Below are 8,126 nucleotides of genomic sequence, written 5' to 3'. Positions count from 1 at the left end.
CAAGGCTGGTAGATCACCTGAGGTCAAGAGTTCGAGACTGGCTGGACAGGCTCTTGAAACACTGCGTCTACTTAAAAAAAAAAAAAAAGATGGGCATGGTAGCTGGTGCCTGTAATCCCAGCTACCAGGGAGGCTGAGGTAGAAGAATCACTTGAACCCTGGAGGTGGAGGTTGCAATGAGCCAAGATGGCGCCATTGCTCTCCAGCCTGGGCAACAGAGCGAGACTCCATCTCAAAAATAAAACAAAATAAAATAAAATATATAGGATTCCCAGTTAAATTTTGGTTCCAGATAAGCAGATAAGCAACAGATAATTTTTTTAGCTTAAGTATATCCATGCAATAAATGGGATAAACTTACATCAAAAATATTATATGAATATTATATGAAATATATATATATTTATATGAAATTCCTCCTGTCCTGGAATTCCAAAGTGTGAGCATTACGAGCGCAAGCCACCATGCCTGGCCTTGATCACATTTTATAACTAACTAAAAAAAAAATCCTAGGCCAGGCGCGGTGGCTCAAGCCTGTCATCCCAGCACTTCGGGAGGCCGAGGCGGGTGGATCACGAGGTCAAGAGATCGAGACCATCCTGGTCAACATGGTGAAACCCCGTCTCTACTAAAAATTACAAAAAATTAGCTGGGCATGGTGGCGCGTGCCTGTAATCCCAGCTACTCAGGAGGCTGAGGCAGGAGAATTGCCTGAACCCAGGGGGCGGAGGTTGCGGTGAGCCGAGATTGCGCCATTGCACTCCAGCCTGGGTAACAAGAGCGAAACTCCGTCTCAAAAAAAAAAAAAAAAAAAAAAAAAAAAAAAAAAAGTAAAATGTGATCAAGGCCAGGCATGGTGGCTTGCGCTGGTAATTCTCACACTTTGGAATTCCAGGGCAGGAGGATCATTTGAGATCAGAAGTTCAACAGCAGCCTGAGCAGCACAGCAAGACCTCCATGTCTATAAAATAATTTTTTAAATTATCCAGGCATGGTGGTGTGCACTTGTAGTCCCAGCTACTCAGGAAGCTGAAGTGGGAGGGAGGATCACTTGAGCCCAGGAATTCAAGGCAGCAGTGAGCTATGATCATACCACTGCACCCCAGCCTGGGCAACAGAGCGAGACCCCTGACTCTACAAATAAAAATGTGTATTGATCAGACAAGAACTTGTGTTGTTTTGTTTTTTCCCAAATCTGCCACATTTGATGTGGCAGAAACATAACAAAATGATACCAAATTGCATCTGGACACAGGACACATTTTCTTGTTGATGTTTGGTTTTGTTTTTTAAAAATCCCGACATTGAAGCTACATCAAAGAAAAACAAATGCATTCTAGGTGTTTGTCCAAACCTATCCAAAAAATAAATTTTAAAAAGTTCTCTAAATTAGATATTATTAATTAAATTGAATCATACATAACTTTTAATTTAAAGCGCTGACAATTCGAAATATCACAAAGGAGTGAAATCACTAATATGAAAGGAATGTGAAAAATGTCACTGTTGTTTATATTTTTGGACATTATATAAGCAGAAAACAGTCAAAGGGGGTCTTTGTGAAAGTGTGATGGTCTAACCCTATGGCCATAATGTCTTTGGGATGTATCTTAACCTTTTAGAATTGTTCTCCTTTTTAGGGAACAAAGGTAACGTCGACAAGTTACAGAAGAAAATTGAATAGCTCCAGTCTCCAATTTTTCAGTGCACCTTTAGAGGTGAGCATTTTTTACAGAAGGTACCTTACATTTGCTGAAAAAATAATATCCTAGAATATGAATAAGAAATAAATATCCTCAGATTAATGCTATATAAATACATTTGCTATAGGTTTTATTAAATATTCATGATATATGCATGTACAGGTCAAATTACCTTTAAATATTAAATTTCTTTCCAGTGGTGGAGAATTTTAGATTTGTGCAGTGTTTATAAGGAGGAGAGATGGAACCCACGCATTACTATCTCCTGGCAAATTCAGCTTCTGGTTTAACTGGGTTCCTACGGTTAGAGGGCCTTGACTCACAAAACTGTGAAATTGCCTCAAGTGTCTTGTCTCTGTCTTACAAATCACAACTGGAACTTAAAGATGTACTAAAACCATAAGTGTTTTACACATATTTTAAAGAAGAAATGGACTGGTGCCTTGTGCGTAATATGCCTCAGGCACATTACACAAATCTCATTTAATACAGCCAGGCCACTGTAGCAGGAATTATTATCCTTCCACAAGATGCAGGTGATAAAAGAAAGGTTCAGAGAGACATCCTAAGTTGTGTGTGATCACAAGAAATAGCAGAATCTGGATGGAAACCTGGTTCCACGGGGCCCAGAAGATCGGGTCTGTCATTGGTAATGTCAACTGTCACAAAGGACACATGGATCACAGGTTTTCGAATCATGAACAACTTGAGGAGGTCAAGCATTGGAGAGCATCCCCCATCCACATACTGAATGGAGGAAATGCCCTTGATTCGAGTCTAGGGGATCTGGGTTGGTGTCAGTCTATGTGGATGACTCCCATATTGGTTTCCAGAACCCACTCCCACTGTTCTGACCATTGAGACTTTTTCCCCTAAATAAGCTTTACACGGCGTTGTGGAGCCACTTGGAAACTGTGGGAAAAGGCATTCAGCATACAGATTTAAACATATTCCTAGGTTGACCCAACCGTTATCATCCAAACTAGGACACATTTTTGAGAGCTTAATAATTATGCTGGGACAATACATGCAAACCAAGACTGTCCCAGGCAGAGTGCGATGAATGATCATCTGACCTCTACCCCTGTATAGAGCCAAACTATTTCATCCTTTGTACACAAATATATTTCAGGAACTTTATAATTATCTTAATAGAAACACAGGTGAATTGTTTGTATATACTAAAGGTGTTACTTTGATAAATGAAAAAATGTTAAGTATGCCACAAAATCCATAAGCCTGTTTTCCAATTCCTTATTTTTTAATATGCCAATTAGCTCAAAACAATTGAAAATGGTACAGAACCCCTTGAATTTTGGAGAGGCTCTATCTACATCCCTAGACCCGATAGTGTCCCAGGTTCTGTTATTACAGGTTAAATTACCTCGACATTCCTACTTCTGCATCATTTCAAACCCAGTATCAGTGAAAGCAAACTCCCCTGAGATGAGTTCATCTTCCCCCCACTATAAAGGGACATTAAGTGACTACCTGTAGTCCTGCTGTCCTAGGGTCCAACACCTGCCTAAGGGATTGCAGTGTGACACTTTGCAATTTTTTCAGCTACAAGGGAAGAAGAGGGGAGAGATGTAAATGAGAGCCAGGGCCAGAATCCGTTTGGCGGCACTGCCCATGGCCTCTGCTGTCTGTGATTTCTCACACTCCACAGGGCAGGGTGCACAAGCTGCAATGTCAAAGAGAACTCCAGGAGCAGGGCGGAGAGCCAGGCACCTGAGCCTTGGCTGGCAGCGTGGAGAGACTCGGGGAAGTGGCTTCTGGGGAAGGGGAGGTGTCAAGGATGCATGCTGGTTTCCCATCTGACACTTACCTGCAGCGCCATCTGGAACACCTACTCAGAGCCTGGAAGTCCCGTGGCCTCTGGGGGAAATGGGAGCCCTCCTTTGCAACCCCATAGACCCTGAGTTGACGGATGCCTGCTCTAAGAAAGCAGCGGCAACTGGCAGGTTATACAATCCCACCAAGATAAAGAATCTCTTAGAACCCTCCCCCAGGCTGTGATCCCCAGTGGCTGTTTAGGAGGCTTTCCCTACAGCTGCCCCCTTCCACTGGATTGAATAAATCCCTTCCCACACAGGCACTCACATCAACACTGGTACACACACACACATTTACACACACACACCCCATATAATGTTCCTATAACTTTAAACCTGAGTCTCACAAGATTGTAAGGCCCCTTTTGATGCAAAGTACATCCTCCTAAAAGGCAAAAATACTGGCGGGGCACAGTGGCTCACGCTTATAATCCCAGAACTTTGGGAGGCCGAGGTGGATGGATCACCTGAGGTCAGGAGTTCAAGACCAGCTCGACCAACATGGTGAAACCCTGTCTCTACTAAAAACACACACACAAAAAGTAGCTGGGCATGCTGGCAGATACCTGTAATCCCAGCTGCTTGGGAGGCTGAGGCAGGAAAATCCCTTGAACCTGGGAGGGAGAGGTTGCAGTAAGCTGAGATCACGCCACTGCACTCCAACCTGGGCAACAGAGTGAAACTCTGTCTCAAAAAAAAAAAGGCAAAAATACTAACAAGTAATTATTCCAATGATGATCATTACTAGAAGAAAATGCAATTGGTGCCCTGAGAAGAGATGACCGTGGAGGGCATCAGTAAGTCCCATAAGGCCATGAGATGATGCCCAAAACTGCAGGTAATCACTTCTCTGTTTATGCATGTGGTAGCAACAGAGTGGATGGGACCCCTGAGGCCTTTGACCAGCACCTCTGGTTGCTAAGTGTGTCACTTATCTGACTGATCTACGTGTCCTGCTGGTCTCCATGGTAGAAGCAGGTTATTATAACCTATGAGGGTCTCCACATCATTGAGTGTCCATAAACCACCAATCAGTCTGCCCCAAGAGGAGAGAAGAAACTTTTGTTGGTTCAAGCCAGTCTATGTCAAGGTTTCTCTCTGTTACAGAAACAAAGACTGCATCTAATTAAAACAGTTGATCTGCACATATTTTTATGTTACATCTTGAAAATGGGGCATTGTTATCTCATTCTACACATAAGGAAACTGAAATTCAAAACGTTAACTTGCTTTCTTAAATTACGTATAAAATAGCTCCCATTTAAATGCTTTTTAGGGGCCAGACTGCATTTGGGAATTTGACTTAAACAAATGAATAACTGCTCTTAACAAGTGAATATTTTACAGTTGTTACTGAAAACCACTTTTGTTTCTGGAAAATAAAAGTAGCCTGTACTGAGTGACCATCAAGTTTCCTAACTGCCATAAAATTAGGAAATTGTTTAGCAAGCAGAATATTGCTTGTGAAATAAAAGTGAGTAGTTTCTTGTGTTTAAAGAGGTTGTAGCATATCTTAAAATAATTGGTGTTATCTTTAAAAATGAGTTATTGCAGCATCAGAGCTGAGGATCACAGAGAATCACAATGTTGATGGCCTTGTCTGGCAAATAAGCTACTTATATAGGGATTTTTTTTAACTCCAAGAATAAATTTTTGTATTCTCTAAGACTAAATTATTTTCTTCTCACAGATTTCTTGAATACAGAATCTCTGTAAGATTTGTCTTTTTACCTACAAAACTACTCACACAGTTCTGAGCATGGAATAGATGCTTAAAATGTTCTTATTCACATAAAGTACAAAATATTCCAAGGATAGGTCTAGCCTCTGAGAATCAAAAGCACTTGCATGGTGTTTTACAGTTTATAAATCACTCTTATAAATGATATTTGAGGTACGATTACTATTATTATCTTCTATGTAAGACATAGAAGCTAGAGCTAAGAAAACTGTGAAGGATTTCCCAAGATGTCACAGCTTTTTCATGCCCTGTCTTGATAAGCCCTGTGTTCATCTTTTCACACCAGATCCTATAATCATGCTTGGATGCCATGGTAGACGTTACAGAATGAATGGATGCATCAATCAATCAGTCAGTCAATGAAACCATCAGAAAATGAGCAGCAAAATCATGTTGTAAAGCAACCAGCTAATTGGCGATCAGTGCCAAGGTTATTATTTATGTGTTCTTAATTATTTTTTTTTCAGACAAGAACGAGGCAGATGAAACCGTACTCAAAAACACGACAAACAGAAAAGAGATTCCACCAAAAGCAATCATCAAGAAAGTGTCTCCAGCGAGACTAACATTGTCGTGGAGGGGCATGTACATCTTTGCACTCAAACAGCTTCAGAAGTGCTTGCCTGATGAAAAGGACTCACCAAGAGCTGAAGATTTTGGCATCACAGTCCAAGTGGTTCCTTGTTGGCAATGGCCATTGTCATCATAAGGCTGGATTTAACTTCAGAAGTACTGCATGCCATCTGGCTCCAAAGAGCAAATCTATTTTTATAATATCAAATTTGCAATAAGGGAAAACTACAAACAGGCTCAGAGTTGGATGGCTTCCGATTTTAACACAACTGACTTTCACCAGTCTTCCTGGGGGCCCCAAACTGGGTGGGCTCTTTCCCTCTGCTCCGGGCCTTATCTGTGTTAGGTTGTGTGATTAGGATCCGAAAGTCACTGAACAAACAGGGCAGGATTCTCCGTCACAGACCTTTTGTTCGTATACATTTCGCTGGCTTTCGTTGGAGAAGTCAGAGAATGGCTATCATCTCCACACTAATAATATCCTTTGGTAAATGATAAAGCCAAGTCCAAAGTAAACCAAGAAGCTTTATCAGCATGTCGAAGCTATCCCCTTACAGCTCTGTACTTGCCAACTGTGCATCCTTTTCCTAGACAAAGACCTGATGCACATTAAAAGGCACTTACCAGAGTGGGTGTTTGTTTGCCATAGGAGAGCAGGCTGCCCTCTGATTCCAGGCACCCCGGTCGCCACTCTCATCAGAGGAAGGGAGGTATACTTTACAGCTACACTCCTTCCTTGATGATCTCTTGAATCGAGTCAGGGGGAGATTCGGTGCTTGCTGCCAAGTTATTCCTTCTCTTTCTCCTTGTTAATATTAACTGATGGACTTCTCAGAGGGAAAGTGTATTTCTCACTGCGAATAGAGAGAACGCTGTGGTCGACCAGTTACTCTTCCACCCTGTTGTCAGAGAAGATGCATCAAAAGGGATTTACACACCCAGTTAATTCTAACAGATGGCCCTTCCCCTGTATTCTGAGAGAAGTTGAAAATCAATCCACATTTCTCTCCAATTCCAAATTAGGCAAATTAGCACACTGCCCTTGATTTTTGGTAAGCAGATTTAGCAAAATGGACACAGTGAAGAAGACGAGAGATGCAAAAAATTTAGGAAGGCCCATCTCACTTAACATGCTGTGCCTCTGCCCACGCTTTTGTTACACAAATGATGCTTATCTATAAAGCAGTGAAAACACTGATCTTTTTTTCTTTCCTTTCTTTTTATTTGTGTGTGTGTGCATGTGTGTGAGTTTATCACCCTGCATCAAGAAAAGGTGGCTGTAGATATGCATATGCTTGTATAATTTGCACAAATGAATATATAAATATACAGGACACTTATACTGTGCATACATCATGCACCCAAATAGCATGTGGCTGTGTGTAGCCAATAGCAGGAACAATGGGACGCTCCCTACACTAGGAAACAATATGTTGCAGGTTTTCTTGGCTTTTTTGCAACTGTGGACAAACATTCCCCCAGGAGTGGATGGCTCAGGGAAAGTGTGATGGGATATGAAGCCTTTCGTCATAAAATCCCCATCTAAAAATCCTGTCAAAATTGATAGGGACTGAAGTGTATATAACACTGTTGCTGTGTTGGTTTCATTCCAAACACAGCATGCTTCTGAATGATCTGTCATTACCATCAGACCTGAAGAAAAGAAAAGCAACTGAGAGAAACCTCTCATTGCCATCTATAGGCTGCAGACGGAAGGTCCAGGTGACAGCTGCAAGGCTCTGTGAAGCAGCAGGAGGAGATGTTCTGGAGGTCACCAGTTCATAGTCACATTTCCACCACCTTCTTCATTCTTTCAAAAAGCATTTCTTGTGCCAGCATTGGGCTAGATGTTGAGAAGAATGCAAAGGTGAAGAAGAAACATCATCTTCATCTTTGGGAACACATGTTCTAAGGACTGGAACGAGACCACTGCAGAGTCAAGCACTTGACAGATGCTCAGGACAAAGGGGTTGTCCTGGAAGAGGTGATGTTTGAGCCCTGTTATGCACTTTCAAGGGCCAGTAGAACATTCCCAGGTAGAAGGGAGGGACTGCTTTCCAGGTCAAGAGAAATGGCATACGCAAAGGGGGCATCAGCATAGAAGATATGCAATGTGTTCTAGGAAATGCAGGAAGTTCTATGTGCAACTGGAAGCTTGCCTACACTACATGTCCAGGGAACAGGGACTGAGAAGGAAAACCAGATTGTGAAAGGAAGAAAGCCAGACTGTGGTGTTTGGAGTTGATCCTATGGTCAAGATTACCTCCTCTTCTG

The 8,126-nt window shown here is 42.0% G+C and overlaps 1 long non-coding RNA gene across 1 annotated transcript; it reads left to right on the top strand.

The window, feature by feature from the left end:
- Positions 1 to 1,624: 1,624 nt before the first annotated feature.
- On the top strand, positions 1,625 to 7,048 carry LOC144576779 (uncharacterized). Its single transcript, XR_013519234.1, has 2 exons — positions 1,625 to 1,718; positions 5,747 to 7,048. It is a non-coding gene; the product is annotated as an uncharacterized LOC144576779 (long non-coding RNA).
- Positions 7,049 to 8,126: the final 1,078 nt, after the last annotated feature.

Source organism: Callithrix jacchus, chromosome 6 (genome assembly GCF_049354715.1).
Source record: "Callithrix jacchus isolate 240 chromosome 6, calJac240_pri, whole genome shotgun sequence".
NCBI classification, from domain to species: domain Eukaryota; kingdom Metazoa; phylum Chordata; class Mammalia; order Primates; family Cebidae; genus Callithrix; species Callithrix jacchus.
This window is presented reverse-complemented; position numbering and strand designations above follow the sequence as displayed.